Genomic DNA, 21,967 nt, shown 5'->3' with positions numbered 1-21,967 from the left:
ATGGAATACTTTGGTTTCTCCATCTATGGTAATTGAGAGGTTGGCCGGGTATAGTAGCCTAGGCTGGCATTTGTATTCTCTTAGTGTCTGTAGAACATCTGTCTAGGATCTTCTGGCTTTCATAGTCTCCGGTGAAAAGTCTGGTGTAATTCTGATAGGCCTGCCTTTATATGTTACTTGACCTTTCTCCCTTACTGCTTTTAATATTCTATCTTTATTTAGTGCATTTGTTGTTCTGATTATTATGTGTCAGGAGAAATTTCTTTTCTGGTCCAGTCTATTTGGAGTTCTGTAGGCTTCTTGTATTTTCATGGGTATCTCTTTCTTTAGGTTTGGGAAGTTTTCTTCTAAAATTTTGTTGAAGATATTTACTGGCCCTTTAAGTTGAAAATCATCATTCTCATCAACTCCTATTATTCGTGTAGGTTTGTTCTTCTCATTGTGTCCTGTATTTCCTGGATGTTTTGAGTTAGGATCCTTTTGCATTTTCTATTTTCTTTGATTGTTGTGCCGATGTTCTCTATGGAATCTTCTGCACCTGAGATTCTCTCTTCCATCTCTTGTATTCTGTTGCTGATGCTCGCATCTATGTTTCCAGATCTCTTTCCTAGGGTTTCTATCTCCAGCGTTGCCTCACTTTGGGTTTTCTTTATTGTGTCTACTTCCCTTTTTAGGTCTAGTATAGTTTTGTTCATTTCCATCACTTGTTTGGATGTGTTTTCCTGTTTTTCTTTGAGGACTTCTACCTGTTTGGTTGTGTTTTCCTGTTTTTCTTTAAGGATTTGTAACTCTTTAGCAGTGTTCTCCTGTATTTCTTTAAGTGAGTTATTAAAGTTCTTCTTGATGTCCTCTACCATCATCATGAGATATGCTTTTAAATTCGGGTCTAGCTTTTCGGTTGTGTTGGGGTGCCCAGGACTAGGTGGGGTAGGAGTGCTGGGTTCTGATGATGGTGAGTGGTCTTGATTTCTGTTAGTAGGATTCTTGCATTTGCCTTTCGCCATCTGGTAATCTCTGGGGCCTGTGCAGAATACACTCAAAGGGGTCCCGGAACCAAGATGTCTGCTGCTGATGCTCAGGCAAAGCTTTCCCTGGCCGGTTGGATCCCTAACCTCTGGCTGGGAAAGTGGCCAGCTGTCTGGGGCCCAAAAAGGGGGCTGCCTTAGAAGCTCTGTGGCTCCCCCCTGTCCCAGAAGCTTTTAGCTTCTGTATTCTGTACTCTCACCTGTGCAGAATACACTTGGCGGGGTCCAGGAACCAAGATGTCTGCTGCTGATGCTCAGACAAAGAGCTCCCTCTCTGCTCGGACCCCTTTCCTCTGGCCAGGAAGGTGGCCAGATGCCTGGGGCCTGTGCAGAATGCACTAGTCGGGGTCCCGGAACCAGGATGTCTGCTCACCACTAGTATTCCTAATGTACCATCATCTGTAATTAGAGGATTCAACCACAGTTTCTAGTACTATATTGAAAATTCATTTTCTGAAAGCTTATACTGGGAAATTTAGTAAAACTGCAAGAATTAATACAAGTCTTTTCTTTTAAAGTACACCTAGATCTGGGCATGATTCAGACTAGAGTTCCAGGGCATGCTGAGAACTATGGCAAGAATAATCCTCCAAATAAAAATGTGAATATATAAATAAGCATGGAAACTCATATTTATAAATATGAAATGTTTATTGAATACTTATAGCTGAAGGATTCTATATTGTTTCCAGGCTAACCTTCTTTAAAGATTTGTACTTGCTAAAATTATCACATCTAGAAACAGAAATACTTCAGTGTCATTGTATATTTGAACTTTGAACCTTTTAGTATATGATTTGGTTATTTAACAGATAGTAGAACAAAGATATTAAGGCCTCCAAAGTGTTTAGATTGTGCCTTCATATTCTCATTACGGTCCCCCTTCTCCATTACAGAGTCAGACCATACCTTTATTTCCATCATCATAGGCTAATCTTGTCTACTCTTGAATTTATGTGTGTATATCTATGTATATATCATATATGATATATAAACCTAGTAAAAAAATCTTTGTGGTATGTATGTTTTTAACTTGGCTGGATAGCGTTCTAAACATACAATTGTAAGATAACAGGTATGTGTTCACAATTATAACCAGTTGAACAGGTGTTTTGTTTTTTGGGTATTTTTGCTCTGATATATGATTTTATGTTCCACCTTCAGTGTATAAACTACAAAGTTATTCCATGACTACACCTGTAGTTTATTGCTGGTCTTTTTTTTTTTAAAGAACAATATTTTACTTCTTCCAGTTAGATTGATAATAGATCAGACTCTCCATTTTTGTTTTCATTTATATTTATATGATAAATAGTAAAGCATAATAAAACTATTCATTTATGGCTTTTAGTCCGTGTGAACTTTGTGTGTTCACATTAATTTTTCCACCTTCTTGAACTGATATCAATCCTTAAAGCATTTATTTATTTTTATTTTACATGTACTAGTGTTTTCCTTCAAGTATGTTTATGCACATTTCTGCAGTGTGCAAGGAGGCTGGAAGAGGACATTGGGTCTCCTCGCATCGCACCAGAATTGCCGACATTTCTAAGATCCTATGTGGGTGCTGGACTGAACGTTCTCTCGCTGTAATAGTAACAAGTGCTCTCAACAACTGAGCCATTTCTCTAGACCCTAATAATAGCTCTTCTTTATATTTGTATGTACACATAGATAACATCTTCCTCTAGTTTGGAATAAACCCTTGTAATTTATAAATTATGGGTTTCTGGACTACACTGCCTTGATGAAGTCTAATCTCAACTGTCTAACAAAAGGTTGGTTAAAAATATTTTTAAAACCTCTTCCTATTTTAAAACAAAGTATTCTTCTAGGCTTTCTTTTGGAAATCTCATAGCTATAACTTTTGGATTTTACTCTACCTTTGAAATTAAATAAATGTTTCTATGTAATATAAATAGGATCAAATTTTCTCCTCGACAAAATAGCCTATGTATGTATATATATATATATATATATATATATATATATATATATATATATATATATATCTCCACACAATTCTGTACATAATAAAATGCATTTACAACATACCTGCATTCAGTTCAATATGCTGAGTTTTGTGTGATTGATTACTTGTATCCTTTTATAAGTGCTAACTTTTGTGGACACAAAGCAATTCATGAAAGCAATTACAGTAAGTGGTCTTCTTTTATAGGATTTCTTCAAGATTGTCTTAGATATTCTACGTTCTAAAGCTCATCATATAATCATGCAATAAACTTGTTCAATCCTACTTTTTAAAAACACTTTTTGGGATTTCTATTGGGACACATTGATTTTGTACATTAACCTGAAGAGAATCAATACATTTATATTGACTCTTCTAAATCATGTCCAGGGCAGTCTTGTAGGTGTTTTGTCCTTTCATCAATAGCATTTTGTAGATTTCAGCTTACCTATCTCCTGTTATATCTAATTTATGCAATTTTTAGTGCTACAGTATACTAAATCTTTCAGTTTTCAAAGATTGATTTTGATAGCTTATATGTGCATTTACATATTAAAGTGAATTTTTATTTATGCCCCTATCAAATTTACTTTTCCTTTCTGTTCACTTCTTTATATATTATTTTTCTTTTACTTCCTTTTACTTATGCATTTTATTTATTTTTCTATTCTTATCTATTATTTATTCATATTTTACTGTATATTGTGTCCGGAAATTGGACATTGTTGAATGAGAGTACATTTCTGTCTTGTTCCTTAAGTTTTTGAGGAAAACATTTTATTTCTTACAATTAAAAGTGATATTAGCTTTAGGTAATTTAGAATTACACAAGATTAGATTTTTTTAAATTGATGAATGTTTTCCTTTACTTTAATAGATACAGAATTTTTCAAGTTTTTCTAAAAGTCTGTTGTTATTATTTGAATTTTTAACATATTCTCTAATAGAGCAAATAATATATTTTTGCATATTATTTTAGCTTTTCTTTCTTTACTTGATCATGATATTATCTAGTCTACACATTCTGTCTCTTCAAAAGTCTTATATTATTGAAAGTTTTTCTGTTTTGACTGATATTAGTTTGTAATTTTATTTCTACTCTATGCAATATTTCATTATGATATATATATCTATATATGTTTTAAAATGTATATTTATTAGAATATATTATAGAAAATACATATTTAGTATAAATTATGAACAAATGAATATGCATTAAATGTATTAAAATATTTTAATTTTCAGCCTAAAGATGATTTTATCTAAATTGATGAGACAGTCTTGCTGGTCTGGATAGAATGGTACCCCAATTACATCTGTGACAAATATTTTATAAATCTTCTCAAAGTAGCTATCCTGACTCACAAAGAAATAAAAGAAAGATAAATGAATCAAGTCACATGATGTTTGGGAATCAAAGCAGCTTTGAAATTTGAAGGTTTTTTTTTTTTCTTTTTTTTTTTTTCCAGAATCTCTGGTTTATCTCAAAATTCAAACCTCTACTTGGGATTTCAATTCTGAACCACTCTTCTCAAGACCAAAATATCAGGAACAAAGAGTGAGGACATCAGGGTCCTTTAGGTCAGGTGACAGCTTCTTGGCCAGTGAATGGAGAATATCTGAAACCTGCATTTCCAAGGGATGTACTTGAAACAATCATTTTAGAAAAGTGGCAGCACAAATGAAAAATGTGGTTAGACATGTGTCTATTTAGGGTTTTATTGCTGTGAAGAGACACCATGATCAAGGCAGCTTTCATCAAGGACAATTAGGTAGGTGTGCTTACAATGCCAGAGGTTCAGCACATTATCATCATGGTAGGAAACATGGCATCATCCACGCAGCCATAGTAAAGAAGCTGTGAGTTCTACAATGTTATCTGAAGGCAAGCAAGGGAAGACTGACTCTTCCTCACTGGGCAAAACTTGAGCTATGGGAGCCTTCAAAACCCACTTACCCAGTGGCACACTTCCTCCAACAAGGCCACATCTCCTAATAGTAGCACTTCCATGGTCCAAGAAAATTCACACTACCACAACATTTATGATAGATTTCTACCATAGTCACTGATTATGGAATTTACCCTTTTATGATTGTGGGATCTGAAAAGGCCATAGAAATCTAGAACCTAGGGTAGGAGCAAGTTCCTGGAATCTTTTTTATAAGCTAAGTAAGTCATAAACAGACGGCAAGTTTTTGATGCCTGAAGGTGATCTACCAGAAAAATTTGTATATCTTGAATGGCCAGTTCCTCTTCAACTATGCTTTTCAAACCACATAGTGATTTACAAGTATCTCAACAGCATAAGTCACTGTAGTTATTTATCAAGTCACCTTCAAAATAAAGATAAAAGGATACCAAACATTAATTTTCTAACTCACAATGAAAGTTAAAAAAATGATATATGTGTAGTCATTCAATAGAACAATGAAAAATTATACAACAATCCACTCCCTTATATCTAAGGAGAATCTCATGCATTACCTTAGCTACATTTTATTTCATTACATACACAAATATTAAATATTTTGAGCATCTTATACAATAAGAGATTTCCCTTTCTTAGTTCCTTCAACTATTATAAATTAGATTTCTCCACCAGTAATTTAATAAAGGTGTTTATTTTCTAGATCAATTTGTTCTTTAGAACACTATAACAAATGATAGCTACTTACCTTAGTAGGGAAAATGGATTAGTGATGATAGGAGGATATATTGTGATATACAGGAAATGTTTTCAAATTCGTAGAATCCTTCGAAGTTCATGTGTTCTTTTCACCATGGACTTTCCTAACCATCAGTCCATGAGTTACACAAAAGTTCCTTCTGGTGAGATGAAACAAATACTGTGGGCAATCATAGATAAGCAAGTGTCTGTTGAATGCCCCAGCAGAATAGCATGTACCAATGGAAGCGTATCTTAGAGGTTTCCCTAGGTAAATTCTCATTTCATAATTGATGGAAAAATATAAAATATAAATAATATTCTCATTTTATTCCAATAAAGCATAGCATGTTATGCTTCACCTAAAATTGTTCCCTCCTTATCTCTCTATGGATCACCAAATAACACAAATGATATCAAATGTTAATAGCTTAAGTACAGTACTAAACAATTAATATGCTTGTCTGAATTAGCTCTCCCAATAGCCGATGCAGGGGAGGGGATGGGTAAGTGAGGACACATGTAAGAATATTCCTTTCCTATATTCTTTGTGTTGTGTGCCATTCCCCTTCCATACTAGTGTTATGTACTCTCTCATACAGAATCTTGACTTCCACAAATTGAAACTTAATTTTTAAGGTACAGCCCTCATGAATGATTCAGGAGAAGTATAAAAAGTTTTGTAAGACTACTATGTAAAAATAACATGAAGTCCTATGTTTTTCTGGGATTTTGTTTTTCAATTTGAGTAAAAACTTCATGAGTGTCCAAGAACTATTCTATCAGGTTAAGGTTAAGCCTTGCTCTTCAGAATACTCCCTTTATGCTGGAGACAATTTAAAACTTTCCTTTTGTGATTGGCTTCTAAGGTGGTATAAGCTATAGAGTCAATGAAATTAAATTACCTATTTTAAAGATCCAGAGTCTAATGTTTGGCTCAGGATAAAATGGATTGATGTTTCAAGTTAACTTTCCCATCAAGTACAGTATCCTCTCCAAAGACAGAAATCAATCCACTGGAGATTAATTAATGGTTTATTTATCAAAATCAGCAAACACTAATTATTACAATTTTAGGTCATATTTTAACTGGAGCTATGCAATGAAGAAAACATTTGTTATCTACCACATATTTCCATCTCCAAGGACAGTGAAATAGTTTTGACTATTTTTTCTGTAATTGTTTTTTACTGTCCTCCACTGCTACTCCAGGATCATGGACACATGGGATAAGTCTATCTTTCCCCCCAACATGATACATCGTCATGTCTACAAGCATCATATTGAACAGGAACCCTAATGTGGTAGTTTTACTATTGAACTTGTCTCCTAAACTGGATTTATTACCCTATATAACTTCCAATCTTTTTGGTTATCATCAATTGTCGCAGGATTTTCTCTGTCCAATTACATTAGTGAAGAGGAGGTCAGTGATTGGGCAGGAAAAGGGGAGGCATAGCTAAGAGTTGAGGAGAGAGGAAGCATCTCAGAGAGAGGAGAAGGAAGATGGCTGCAGACGTGAACCAGAGTAGCGTTTACTAGCCACAAGTAGCAATGATTTCACAAGGCTGGAAATACAGGGCTAAAGCTTTTATCATTATCAATTGTTTCTGAAACTATTGTAATGGCATCTTGTAAATTGTGATATTATTAATACATAAATGTGATTGGTTAATTAAGCTTTAAGAGTCTTGATTTTACCAGGTTACTGGGTATTGTGATATGCACCTGTGAGGTTGGAGGTTCCATTTAGTTACTGGAATGTGGGATCGCTGTCTACATGGGTTTATGGCTGAGGAAATTCTATCGGCTCCCAGGACAAGCGAGCCAGATGCTGCAGGGACTAGCTGGAGAAAGTTGGTGGCAGCAGGAGGATGGAGCGTGATTCGGCTCCTCGGAGTGTTGGCGTGTTCCTCTTTTAATATTTCCCACAACAATCAATGTTGCTTATTTTGTCATTTTATGACTCCAGCATGAATCAAGGGTAATGATGATTGACCTTAAGCTGAAACTTAAGAAAGAAAGTTATTATATTCTAAGATGCCCTCTGAACTTGAGTAGACACTTCTTAGAAGTCACTTGTTATAATCTATATCTTAAACCTTTTTTATTTCCCTTCTATCCAGCAATCCTCGCATCTTCTCCCTTCACAGCATAGGGTTTCAAGTACATATGCCAGAGCCAGTGTTTTACGTATGTTCTAGGGATCTGAACTCAGTTCCTCATGATTGTGTTGCAAGTGCTTTTACCATCCAGTGAACAACTCCCCCAGCTCCTACAGTCTTTCACATATTAACTCTGTGAGCACATTTTGACAGCTGGTGCTTGTTAGAGTGAGTATCTTATTGTGTGATTCAATCAATGATGAAACCAACAGGCACAGATGATTTACCAAGTGAGTAGGAGTTTTGAGTATAATTAGACATCTTTTCATTACTATAACATAGTGATACCCTGAGAATACAATGCAAATCTGAGTTATCCCACGGAGTGTAACTAAGCATGTCAGGTCAGTATCTGCTCATTACTCACTTCCATCGCTGGCCATCCACCCACATTCCCAGGAACATTATATCTATCTGTAGTCACAATAGTCACAATGATTTCATGTCTTTTCAGTCTTATTCATGATATTTAATGACAGTGTTTTAGACTTTAATTTTCAAAATCTAAGTTCTTAAGATAGGAGTAAAATTGAACAATATGATCTGGTAACAAACATGCTGCTAGCTAGTAAGTCACCTTGGAAACCATTCAAGACAACGTTCATGAAGATGAGCAACTTTGAATTCATTTCTTCTCAGGGTTATGACATTTGGTTCATTGATTCACATGTTGTGGTTTCTCTCTGAGGACTCATCACTAACAGAGTAAACTTCGAAAGTCAGATTCCTAAGACATATTCTAATTATGATGAGTTATTCAAATACAGAAAAATTAAAATCAAAGTGTCATAAACACAAAAAATTTACTTGTAGGTCTATAATCATGAATGACTCAAAAATTGGACTTCCCCACTGTAACCATCCACCCTAGTCATTATCAGACATCAATGATTTCAGATAACGGCTCTTGGGACTCGTAAGAATAACATATCACCAGATCAAGGGCAATTTTTACTCTTAAACAATTTCTGGATACACATACACTTGTCTGTCTGTGTGTGTGTGTGTGTGTGTAACATGTATAAAATATAATATATTTTAATATGTACTATATATTAAATATATGTATATCTAAATTATATACTTATTAAATCCAGCTTTTCAGTGTTCTCCTGTATATATACATTATATGAAATGCAGACAAGAGAAAAAGCAACAATTCTAAGGTGAAATTAATGAGTCTCTTTAAGAAATAGCACTTTGATACTAGAGAAATCCCATGGAATACAATGGATTAATGGAAAACAAGCAATCGATCAACAAGAGACTTTGAAATTGCATCTAGTCCAGACGGGTGTCTTCAGCTTGGCTTCCAGCAGTTAATTGTCTAATCTTTCTAATCAAATACATTCATCAAGGAGCTCTTCAGGAAAGAAATGTTAAGAACTTAATTTGTTCCTTCATACCTGGACTTTACTACCTGGACACTTTACATGTTCTTTTACCCCATCCAACTCTCTCATATAACATATCTCTCTCTAAATAATAAACATGAAAAGAAATTTAAAGCATCTCTGTACTTAACATTGCTTACATACCTGGTTGACTGCATCTTGCTACTATCTCATTTGTATTAAATCATTACTATGCTTTTATTACTAGCCACACAAGCTATATTCCTTAGTCCTTTCAGTGGACTCTTCCTGTTAAACATGAGGTTTGAAACTGCAAATTGGTTTTATATATAATTTTCAAAAAAGTTACTAAAATCTTTATATAGTCTTTTTCAATATACAAATCATTCCACTTGAATTATTTCATTAGATCTACAACATCAACCCTGTTAATTAGGCAGAGAATGAAATGTTCATTTGTGTTTCCTTGATTATATGAACTGAGTGTATTTATGAGAACACAATGCCTGGTAAATAAGCCAAATTGTAAATACTGGGCCCCAGGGCTGGAAAGATGGCTCAGTCAGTAAAGTGCTTGTTGCACAAGCATGTGTATAGATCCCTACCATGCACATAAAAAGCTGGCAAATCCAGGGGGATCACTGAAACTAGCTTGTCAGTCAGCCTAACCATCAGTGAGTTACTGGTTCAGTGAGAGAATATGTGTTAAAAGAACAGTGATGAGAATTGAAAAATGTACAAGATATACATGTACACATGAACACATACAATAGATAAAATGCAGGACCCAGTAATGGTATAATTTAATAGGAAATTTTTATTTTGCCATACTGTTTTCAGTGGCATATTGAATGAAGCCAGAAATAAGTACCTAGTTTTGAAGTTAGGAGAGCTGATTTTATTGTTTTGCAAGTTTTTTCACAGTCCATACAACTGACACAAAATTCAACCAAGGAAGGGAATAGATTTTCTGACTTTAAATATCTATCTATTTCTTAGTACAGAGAGGTAAATTATCACAAAATAACAAAGTGCTAAATATTTACAATAACAATTATGCAATACTTAAGCCAAAGCTTTACACAAGACATGTTGCATCGTAAGTGCTCTATAAATGTCTCTTGCAAGTACATGCATGTCTATCCATTGGTGCTATATCTTCTTTAGGTCTTCCCTTCCCTCATTTCAAATGTTCTTTTACAATGCTCTTACATATCTTTAAATCTATAGTCAACATTTCCAGGACTGTCAGTAAAGGAAACAGGTTTTTAAGGACTTGCCTTAAACTTCACTAGGCTGATCACCAAGTCCTTAGAAACCTGTTTCCTTTACTGAACTGAGTACATCACATAGGCAAACATACTATCAGTAGTACAAGTTAAAATTAGAATGCCTCACAAGCAGCAGTTACAAATATGAACTCTGAACATCTTTGTGAACAGAGGCATTCTAATACACTCATTCACACAGCTTTCATGTCTGAAAACCTCTAACTGAGCCATCAGGATATAAGAAACCCATCAAGGTATTCCACCTGCAAGTCTCACTTAGGCTACACAAGTTAATTTCACTACTGTGACTGTTTTCCTTGCAACTTGTGTTTCAGACTTCATATGTTAGAATTTGTCTCCAAAGTAGCAGATTTGAGAGATGGTGCAGAACTTCCAAGAGGTAGAACCTAGAGGAATGTCATTAGTTACTGGTGGTGCTGTCTTCAGAAAGAATTAAGGTATGCCTTACAGAACTCTTCAGTTCTCAAAAGAACGTGCTGTTATAAGAGCAATCCTGATCCCTTAGTCAGTCTCTGGCATCCCATGGAAACATGATCATTTCCTTCCACACAGCTGGGGGGTAAAACTATATTATAGGATATTTGAAGCTGTTTCTAGTTAGGATGTGGCTCAGCCCTTAGCATGTACGCTTATTCTCAAGCTGGAATACAAACACACTCTGAATATTCATCTTTAATTCCAAACAATAAAGATAAAGTTAGTTTGTAAAAGGAAGCACCCATGCGAGAAAGGGATGGCTAATTGACTGGGAGACAAAAGTGAAGAATCAGAGAGAGGTTTGACAATATATGATCAACTCTCAGGAGAGAAAAGAGGAAAGGAAAACTACACAAGGGAGAGAGAGACACTCCAAGAAGAAAGACTACAATACTGGAATACTACTAGTAGAGTTCATGGAGAGCAGATTAGTAGAGTGAAAAAGGAGAGCAGAGCATCAGAGAGGGTGGGGAGTCAGTTTTAACCAGGAGAGTTTTACAGAGACATACTCAAGAGATAATAAGCTAGACACAGGTAAAGACAGAAAGAGTAAGAGAATGGGAAGGATACAGAAGATTGGAAATGATTGCTACTTTAGTATGAGGCCAAGAAGAACAGTTCAGAAGCCAAGAGAAAAACCAGATTGAATATCTCAGCAGGGAGAAGAGTTTGAGCACGCATGGCTGAATTTATCCCGTCAGTTAGAGTTCAGAAAGAACAAGGAAAGGTGAGCTTACTCAGCAGCAAGTCTCAGAGGCTGAAACATTCTAGGCCTAGATTACATGCTAAGGAGGCTAGAAGCTTCCAGGACTAGTCCTAGGTTAGGAGACAGAGGCAGTAAGCATCTGAGATGACATTTTTTTCAAGCAAATAAAAAGTTCTTTTACAAGTCCATCCACCATCAGACAACCACTGCAGCTTGTGATGACTATACCATGATCTTGAGCCCCTATTGCTGAGGGTAAACAGACTGGCTGAAGCATTCTGTTAAGTCAGGATGACATGCAATATTCTCACCTCTTTCATTTTAGTTTTTACTTTACATTACAAGGCTTCAATATCTTAAATAATTTATACGTCTCAATCCTGCCAAGTAGAAACAAGAACACTAGCTTTCCTAAGAGAAACACATATTTACACACACACACACACACACACACACACATACACACAGAGAGAGAGAGAGAATAGAAAGAGAGAGACCCTAAATTTTGTATCCTATGTACAATACATCTCAATGTATTATAATTATTTGATAAATAATGATTTTTATTATTTTATCAGATTATAAGGTTTATCTTTGAATTTTTATTATTTTACACAGTTAACACTTTGAGAAAATTTCAACTAAAATGTATTTCTTACACAAACACACATACAAAGACATATACACACATACTTCCATTGTAGGATAAAGAGAAAACAACAGGAGGAGACTCAATGAATTCATTTTCTTTTGGTTTGCAGATATAACATACTTACAACAGCAGCACTGATACTACTCTCAATGAACTAAAACCAAAATTACTAGCATTTTTATAAGATCTGTAGTTCTTTGTATCACACTCTTGAAAACTCTTGGAAATCTCTTAACTTTGCTCTTTATATGAACAGTCATTTCTTGTCTTAACTTCTTTACCTGCTGGTGCCTATGAGTTTCCACAAAATAAAAGAACAGATGACAAAAGTGCATAGCTATGAAGATATTTAAGACCCAAATGAGTAGCAGTTATACCGTAAAAACAGAAAACTGATACAAATTAAAAAATCATTTCTACTTATCAGCACATAACTTAGTTGACAATTAGAAGTCTTTTAGTGAATAACGCATATTGAGTGGTGTCATTACTGCTTTTGTAAGTATATTATATCTGTAAACTAGAAATGAATACTTATATTGAGTACACTATGTTAGGTTTTTTTTTATCTTGAATGAAGATGTGTGTGCGTGTGTGTGCATAAGTATGTGTGTTTGTGTGTGTGTGTGTGTGTGTGTGTGTGTGTGTAGACTAGAGCTCAGTCTCATTTTACACTTCCCCAGAATTGTCTGCATTTGTTTTCCAGACAGGCTACTTCATTGGAGCCTGAAGCTCACCAATTAGCTAGACTGGCTGGCCAGCATGCACCAGCAATCCTCTTACCTCTGTCTTCCTGGTGATGAGATTATAGACTATATGTGTGAATCATCACACTTGGATTTTTACATAGGTCTTGGGTATAAAACTCCTGTCCTCATTCTTGTATAACACAAGTGTGGGTGAAGAAATTCTCTCAGCTCTCACTGAGCTTGTCCCAGTGCTGGGCAGATGTTCAATACTTTATATTCATCATGTCAAGAGTAAGAACAGCTGCTATCTCCAGTTAAACCTAGAAATCCTCAGTCATATTTATGAAATGATTTGCCTGATGTTCAGAAAAAGAAGTACTTGAAATAGAAATTAAATCTTAATGTGGCAAAGTGATAGAGAGCTAGCCTAGCATGCACAGTGTCCTTGGTTTGAACCTGAGACCTATAAATGAACAAATGCCAAAAACCCAAAGTTTGGAAAGAATCTCAAAGCCCTGTATTGTCCCCTGTGTTCACATAGACAATGTGCAATGGGCAGGTCCTGGTCTGTGAGGCGTGGCTGCTTTGATTGGAGTCCTGCATGAGACTCGGAATATTTTTCTAACTCCTGTAACATCTTTAAGATAATGACATGATAATGGCCTCAATTTTGGGGTCTCAGAAGGATCAGTGCTCTAATAAAACTTAGCAAAATACATATTGCTATCTGAATAATGCTTTTATTATCACTTCTATGCATCGAAGTTAACTTTATCTGTTTTTTTCTTATTTTTCCTTTTCCAGAAAAATAGCTTACTTATTCCTTTGAAGTTAGAGGTATAAGCTTGATATCACGTCCTAGAAGGCAGGAAATGTTTTCACTAATTTTTTTCCTCACGCTATTCCAAAAACCCTTCAAGAATGCTGCAAACGAAAAAGATCCCTTTTATTAGAAACAGATTAAAGCAATGAAAAATCAGTCTTGAAGATCATGAAAAATCAGGGAAACACAAATGTTGATTTAGTCATTTAAGTTTTATACCCAGTCTACTTTCATGAAGGATTCAAAGTGGTGACAGATGAGGCTAAAATCATTCTTTTATAGTATGATGCAGACTGGAATTAGAAATTTGCATCTTAGCAGATGAAGTTAAGCTGATTCTGGCAAATGAGCTATTGGAAAGAAATATCACCAAACCATTCTACTAGTACCCCTACAATAACCTCAGTATTGTAAGTAATACTTATACTTTCAAACATTGACATTTCTAGGAAATGAGGTACAGAAACTTTGCACAGACATGGCTACCAGTGGTTGCCTGATTCTAATAACTAAAACATTTTGTGAATTGATTCAAGGCTCATTTCTTATACAGCCCAGTTATATCTCAGTTCTCAAGGAGTGAATGGAGCCAGATTCCTATAGCACTGTAGCAGTCACTGAAGGTAAGGGAAGAGTCTGTGTTCCTCATGCATTGTCACAGTGAAGCAAGCACATGAAAGTAATGCTACAATGGTTGAGTTTCTCTTATGGAATGGAATGTATACATACAAACACACACACTTTAACATGAAGCAAAATCAGACATACACAGATTCCTGGAAAAAGTAAGTTGTTTCAGAGTAAACATACCTTAAGCAATCAGTCGGAGTAGTGTTAAATCCCTTAACTTGACAGAGAATTATAGTATAACTTCAAGTAGATAATTAACTTAAATTTCTAAAATTGAAAAAAAATTAAAGCTGTATTTTTCTTGAGGTTGGAAAGTTGCTATATGAGGAAGTATCTGTGAAGGCCGAATAGTATTAGGGACAGTGGTTCAGGGGTGGAGGGTGGGTGGAGGGGAGGGGAGAGGACTTATTTGACAATTAGTGTCCACCATGTATCCTGATCCTAACAATCTCTTTGTTATGTGTTGTTTTTGACAAGAAAATCCCAAATGTGTGATTTTGCCAGTGAAGACTCAGAGGCCAGATGCTGAGTGAAAGCTTGCTAGCTCAGAGAGGCAGAGAAAACACCCAGTTGACCTTGCTACTCAGCCAGTGACCCATGAAGCAAAAGCGTCTCCTCCTTCTCCACACCATCTTGAATACCTTTCTACTCAATGTCTCAGCTTTCTGTTCACTTGTGTTAATTTCCTGTCCGTTGATTGCTTGCTCTGCCCCTTGACCTATGGTTGAATTTATTTAGCTCTGGGATTAAAGAAGTATTCTAGGACTGACTCATACCCCAATTAATTGAATACAGGAAACAGAAAGCTCAGGTTAAAGAAGTGTTCCAGGACTGAGCCTAACCACAAGAAACAGGTTAACCCAGTTTAAGATCTTGGGGGTGGGCCATCCTTTTGTCTTAGCTCCAAACTTTGTCTCTATAATTCCTTCCATGGGTATTTTGTTCCATATTCTAAGGAGGAATGAAGTATCCACACGTTGGTCTTTCTTCTTAGACCATGCAGAGACAACCCCACCCGGGGATCCATCCCATGATCAGCCACCAAATGCAGACAGTATTGCACATGACAGCAAGATTTTGCTGAAAGGACCCAGATATAGCTGTCCTGTGTTGAGGCTATGCTGGGGCCTGGCAAACACAGCAGTGGATGCTCCCAGTCATCTATTGGATGGAACACAGGGCCCCCAATGCAGTAGCTAGAGAAAGTACAAAAGGAGCTGAGGGGTCTGCAACCCTATAGGTGGAACAACAATATGATCAAACCAGTACCCCCAGAGCTCATGTCTCTAGCTGCATATATAAGAAAAGATGGCCTAGTCAGCCATCATTGGGAAGAGAGGCCCCTTGGTCTTGCAAACTTTATATGCCCCAGTACAGGGTAATGCCAGGGCCAAGAAGTGGGAGTGGGTGAGTAGGGGAGCAGGGTGGGGGGAGGATATAGGGGACTTTCAGGATAGCATTTGAAATGTAAATGAAGAATATATCTAATAAAAAAAAGATCTTGGAGGTGTATGATGTGATGAAATGTACTGCACCACTTGTGTTACTTAATTTAGTTGTTGTAACACATAAGGTAGGTAGATTTCCCTGTTACTTATTCTTAGTGAAGGGAAGCAACATGGGAAGAACTGAAGTAAAATTTTCTATGCCAACAATGAGAAGACATCTTTACTAACATCAAGGATCAGGGCCTGCTCCTTTCACAGCATACATGCTTATCCTCTGTGAATGTGTGTGTGTGTGTGTGTAGAAAGTATATGTGTGAAAATTATGTATATGTATATTTGTAGAAGTTTAAATCTAAAAATCTCCCATCACCTAAAACAGTAACACTATTAGCAGTATGGCCTTCTTGGAATACATGTGGCATTGTTGAAAGAAGTGTCTCATGTCAGGCAAGCTATGAGGTTTCAGAAGCTCAAGCCAGTATCAGGGTTATTTCTCTTCCTGCTGCCTGCTAATTCAGATGGAGAGTTCTCTGCTCCTTCACCAGCACCATGTGCAGTGCAATGATTCTTGCCATGATGATAATGGATTAAACCTCTGAACCTGTACATGAGCTCATTAAATGTTCTCCTTTGCCGGGTGTGGTGGTGCACACCTTTAATCCCAGCACTTGGGAGGCAGAGGCAGGTAGATTTCTGAGTTCAAGGCCAGCCTGGTCTATAAAGTGAGTTCTAGGGCAGCCAGGGCTATACAGAGAAACCCTGTCTCGAAAAACCAGAAAAAAAGAAGAAAAAAAGAAAAAAGAAAAATGTTCTCTTTTATAGGAGTTGCCACAATCTTGTTGTCTCTTCACAGCAATAGTAATCCTATTACAGTATGCACATATATGCATTCCAATGCTGTCTTTCCTTAAAACAAAAGCTGTCAGTATCTTTATAGACTTTTTTGTGATCCAATTACACTGTGTTATACATTTTGACACCAAAATATACTTTCATCTCCTCTTTGTTGCTTGTTTCTTTGGTACAAACCATTTAGTACTCGCTGTTCCTGTCACACTTCAGAAATCTGTGAGAGCCACTTTGGGTGGTATAATCCCTTAGGGGCCCAATGTTAACATAAATTCTCTATATATAGCAACTCTTGCGAGGAAGCTTAATGTTAACTGTATAAAGCAAAGTAAGTGAGGGCCACAGGCTACTTACTCCTCTTTTTTTTATTTAGCACATCTAATTTTTACTACTGGGATCAACAAGATGCATTTCCAAAGCAGATTTATTTGGAAATTGCAGAAACATTGGGCAGTGGCCCATTATCAAGCTCTATAAGTGATTTAAATTCTCTATGACTGAAAGCTAAACAAGTTATATCCATTTGATGGTGTTGAAATGTGCTGTTACAGTTGTGAACTTGATCCTTTATTCTCTAAGAAAAGCAATTGCAGCTTTTGAAAACCTTTCACAGAGTAAAAATCTAGGAATTTCTGAGTTGACAGAGTGGCTCCGGAACACTGATGCTGAGTTTTGCAACAAAACTTTCAATTTCTGAGCTAGAATGATGGCATAGAATGAGCTTGAGTTTTCGAAGGAACAGGAGATGGACGTTTGAATCCTTTTGTAGCCTGACTCTTCTGTTTATAAGAAATACACCTGATGGCTTATTTTTAAACTTCCTAAACTTCTTTTTTTATGGGTGAAAGGGGCTAATCACACCTAATTTCAGGTTTGCACTGATGGATATTAGCAATAATGCAAGCATTTACTTGGCCAAGTAATTATTATATGTAATGATTATAATTAGGATTCCTAAAGGAATACTTCTATTGATTTGGTATTACATAAAGGGGAAGTCTAATTACTCCTCTTCCAAAGAATTATTTGACTACTTATTAGGTAATCATGATAAAGGCTCCTAAAAAGACTGGGATGTCATCTACCAAAGTAGAAATTATGCACAAAACTGATGGAACTAGAAAATATCATCCTGAGTGAAGTAACCAGACACAAAAGGACACACATGGTATGTACTCACTGATAAGTAAGTATTAGCTCAAAAGCTCAGAATACCCAGGATACAACCCACAAACCATATGGAGCTTAAGAAGAAGGAAGTTCAAAGTGTGGGTGCTTTAATTTTACATAGAAGGGGGAACAAAAAAATCACAGGAGGTAGAGGGAGGGAGGGACCTGGGAGGAAGAGTGGAGGGGGAAGGTAAAAAGGGAAGGGGCAGGATTAGGGATTAGAAGTGATACGAGAGAAGTTCAGAGGATCAGAAAATTGAACAGAAACATGTATCAGTGGGGATGAGGAACTGGGGATAGCCACTAGAAAGTCCCAGATGCCAGGGTAGTAAGAGGCTTCTAGGGCCAAACAAGGGTGACATTAGCTGCAATACCCAACAAAGGGGAGATAGAACCTATACAAAAACCCTTCAGTAGATGGGCATGGCCCCCAGGTGAGGGACAGGGTCATCAACCCATCTCAAAATTTTGAGCCCAGAAATGTTCCTGTGCAAAGGAAAGACAGGGACAAAAATTGGAACAGAGACTGAAGGAAAGGCCATACAGAGATTGCCCCACCTAGTGATCCATCCCATCTGCAGACAGCAAACCTCAACATTATTGCTGATGCCAAGAAGCACTTGCTGACAGGAGCCTGGTATGGCTGTTCACTGAGCATTTCTACCAGAACCTGACCAATACAGACGCAGATACTTACAGCCAACCATTGTACTGAGGCTGAGGGACCCCAATGGAAGTGCTAGCAGGACTGAAAGAGCTGAAGAAGTTTGGAACCCCTTAGGAAGAACAATACCAACTGAGACCACCCAGGGCTCCCAGGAACTAAACCACCAAACAAAGAATATATACATAGAGGGGTCCATGGCTCCAGGTACATTTATATCAGAGGATGACCTTATCGGACATCAAAGGGAAGGGAGGCCATTGATCCTGGGGAAGCTTGATGCTCCAGCATAGGAAGAAGCTAGAGTGGTGAGGCAGGAGCGGGTGAGTGGGTGGAGGAACAACCTCATACAGGCAAAGGGGAAATGGGGGATGGGATGGGGAGCTTTTGGAGGGGTAACTGGGAAGGGTCATATCATTTGAAATGATTAATAATAATAATAATAATAATAATAATAATAAATCATATACATAAAGCACATTCTGTTGGATGATGGAAAAGTTTAAATGCAGTTCATACTAAGAAAAAGAAAATACTTTGCTTCTGCGTAGGAAATCACACATTTGACATTATATGAGGACACTCATCCAAGAAGGGAAGAAAAATTACAGACTTCTATGCAAGCAATTTACTACAAAGCCCTTGTTTCAAAGCAGAGAGGAAGGGGTTAAGGACAATGAGAGAATTACAAAATTAGCTGTCTCCTAAAGTGCAATGTTGTGGATGCCAGACAAAAGGATGTCTTCCAACCACCTCTTACTCTACTAATTACAGGCCACCGAATGCTAATAGCCCCATAGAATTGGAAGTCAGAGGAAAAAAAGAATTAATTAGCATATCTTACCCATAATTCTTATATGACAGATGGAGAAGCTAAGAAAGTTGAATAGACTTGGAGAAGTGGAGAAACTCAGCATAGAAAGGGGTCCAACCATTATGGTGTTTTCAGGGGATAGTATGCTAGACTTAAATACCCAGATTGTCACTTTCCTGAATAGTGATGATTTGTGAAACATTTCTACTATTTCAGCTTTGGCTTTGAGTTTTTAAATTTGTAATATTGGATACGCCTTTCTTGAAGGGTTATTACAAGAAGTGAATGAGATGACATGTACTGTGTATATACATGTATGCATTAGCCCAGTAAACAATGATGTGTGGCTAGCAATCAATTAGGGAGTCATGTGTCAACAGCTGTTAGAAAAAAAAATGCATATTGCTTTTGCTTAAATCAATACCTTGTGACTTGGTTAGGACTTAATTTCTGGTTAATTGTCTCACTTCTCCTTTGCATTACCAGGAGTAGTCAGTGACTGAGAAGCCTGTTGGGTTCTTTTCAAGGCTTTAGTAAAGCCTCCAAGTTTTCTGTGCTGTGCACCTCCTGCACGTAGATCCTTTGGCAGAGAAAGTTGATGCTCTCCCTCTAATGGTGACAGGAGCTCGTAAACATACCTTTATATAATCACATTTTCTCAAAATGTCACAGGTGTCTTATTTACCAGAAATATCTTATCTCACCATCCTTCTTCACATGAAGAAAATGCACAGAGTCAATACAGGCTCTCGAGCTGGGAAAAATGTGGATAGGCTGCGACAAACAGAGGAGACCCTTCGTTGTATGACTTTGTCCCTGAGAAGCAGGCCTTCCCTATAGGCTCCTCAGCATGCACTCTTCACACCCAGAACTAATGAGTCATCTTGTTCTCCTGGCAACAGAGTCTGTAAGTAGTGGTCAGTCTATTAAAAAAAGAATGGGTTTACACTCTCAAGGCAAAGGCACCTTAACACCTCTCCTGGGAATTCAAACACTGTTATGGTACTTGAAGTTGCAATCTAGTCTTATTGAGTTTTCTTTATTGTATCTTCCCTGACTTTTGTGAACGAACTATTACATAGTAAAATCACTACATTTATTCCAAGTGTTTAATGTGATCAAATGAAATTATATATATGTGTGTGTGTATATATATACATATATATATGATTAGACAAAGATAAATGATTTATTGATCGCAGGACTTCTATGAGTCTTTAGATTAATGAAAGTATTTCATGTAAACTCTAGCAGAAGACACACCATGAACTAAATAAAACTGGCCATGGAAGACATCTTTTTGAAGGAGTCTCCATTTACTATTCCTCAGAAAATACTTTCAGGGATTTTTCTATTAAATAAATGTCAATAACATATACTTCTTATTAGCATATTACAATATTTTTCCTCCACGTCTGATACTGAATTCCAGGGGGTAGAGGACTACTCAATAAGTTGTTGAAAACTCTGAACATGTATTAATATGATAATTTTGTGCCAGTCTATTTTAATGAATTAAAATTCAAGAGACTTGAGTGCTCAGATCTCCTGAGCACCGTATCTCCCTGCTCTCTACAGGCAAGACATGTACTTTGAGTTGAGTTATATTCTCACAGAAATACTCGAGTTGTGTTTACAAGTGTAGACTCTGGTCTTGTGGTTTCTGGCTGTAATATTGTGTTGGGTATTTTTCCTTGGTTGGTTTTTGTTTTCACTTTGAGATGCCAAGATTTATAGATTGTATTAGCTATATTTCTTGCACATTTGGGACAAATGGTGCATTGTAGAATGCAACAACACAAATAATAAGCTCATACTTTAGTAGCCCTTATAACTACATGTTATACATTTGCATATTGTGTGCATAGACTTGCTCACTAATCTCTGTAGCAGGGACTATAGAGACAAAGATAATTCAATACACATTTAATATCTGCTCTGAAATGAACATAAAAAGAACTACTCATAGATATCTATATCTATATATCTATATCTTTATCTATATATCTATATCGACCTAAAAATTTGATTTCAGAATTTTACTTTAAATGTGAATATTTGAGTTTTGCCCACTTAATTATTTGCACGAAACACTGTTTGACAAAAAAGGCTGACGAATAAAAATGAGGAATGCTTCATAAAGTATATATTCTATTCTTCAATGATTCATTATGCATTTGCAGTAAGGAAATATCACCAAAATATTACACTGAGTAAGTATAATTTAACCAATTAAGGCTATGTTATTTTGAAAAGTATCAGAAAGGTATGTTTGTTCCATATCACTTGAGAGTAGGGGTTTGAAGATACATGTGTTTCCAATATCCATCAGCATGTCCGACAGAGAGGGAGAAAGACATAATGTTGCTTCATCACCGACCCTATCAGAATTGAGCAAGTGCATTGACTCTTTGAGTCTTCTCATCAACGTAAAGAGATTCATAAAGAAGTATTTTTTTTTCAATATTGCAATCTGGTACAATGACAGTTACAAACAGATCTGTTTCGTTTAAAGATACAGGGCGTTGCTTTGTGTTGGGGACTTTTTCAGCCATTTTAAACATTTCCTT

This window comes from Mus musculus, chromosome 6 (assembly GCF_000001635.26).
Source record: "Mus musculus strain C57BL/6J chromosome 6, GRCm38.p6 C57BL/6J".
Taxonomy (NCBI): Eukaryota; Metazoa; Chordata; class Mammalia; order Rodentia; family Muridae; genus Mus; species Mus musculus.
This window is presented reverse-complemented; position numbering follows the sequence as displayed.